The sequence below is a fragment of the Notothenia coriiceps genome, unplaced genomic scaffold, assembly GCF_000735185.1.
Source record: "Notothenia coriiceps isolate Sejong01 unplaced genomic scaffold, NC01 NC01_scaffold00037250, whole genome shotgun sequence".
Taxonomy (NCBI): Eukaryota; Metazoa; Chordata; class Actinopteri; order Perciformes; family Nototheniidae; genus Notothenia; species Notothenia coriiceps.
This window is the reverse complement of record NW_011369951.1, coordinates 6,164,365-6,164,730: the sequence shown is the minus strand read 5'-3', so window position 1 is coordinate 6,164,730 and position 366 is coordinate 6,164,365. Positions and strand designations below refer to the sequence as shown.

The window sequence follows — 366 nt, the reverse complement described above, 5'->3', positions numbered from 1 at the left end:
TTTTTTGTGTCTTCATTGTTTTCACTTGACAGCATGGTGAGGAAACGTTGGTTATGTAACTAACGACCCTCTTTTAAATGATCATATGCTTCATTTGTTCATGCTTAATAAAATGGTTAAATCTTCAATTATTTGGATTTGCATGTATTTATTTTATTATGAAGTTGAACATATCTTTAAACCAATATTTAGTTTTGTGTAGTGTATCTGCAACAGTGGTGGAAAGTATATTTACTCAAGTAATTTACTAAATGTGCTATACTTTACTTGAGTATTTCTTTGTCATGCTGCCTTACAGGACTGTCTCAGAAAATTAGAATATTGTGATAAAGTTCTTTATTTTCTGTAATGCAATTAAAAAAAAAA

General features: G+C 28.4%; 2 protein-coding genes across 2 annotated transcripts in view; one reads left to right on the top strand and one right to left on the bottom strand.

The window, feature by feature from the left end:
• stxbp1a (syntaxin binding protein 1a) overlaps positions 1-366 on the bottom strand; it is a 682,465-nt gene that overhangs the window by 117,510 nt on the left and 564,589 nt on the right. The gene's annotated exons all lie outside the window — the stretch shown is intronic.
• LOC104966784 (serine hydrolase-like protein) overlaps positions 1-366 on the top strand; it is a 35,423-nt gene that overhangs the window by 34,126 nt on the left and 931 nt on the right. The window lies entirely within an intron of this gene.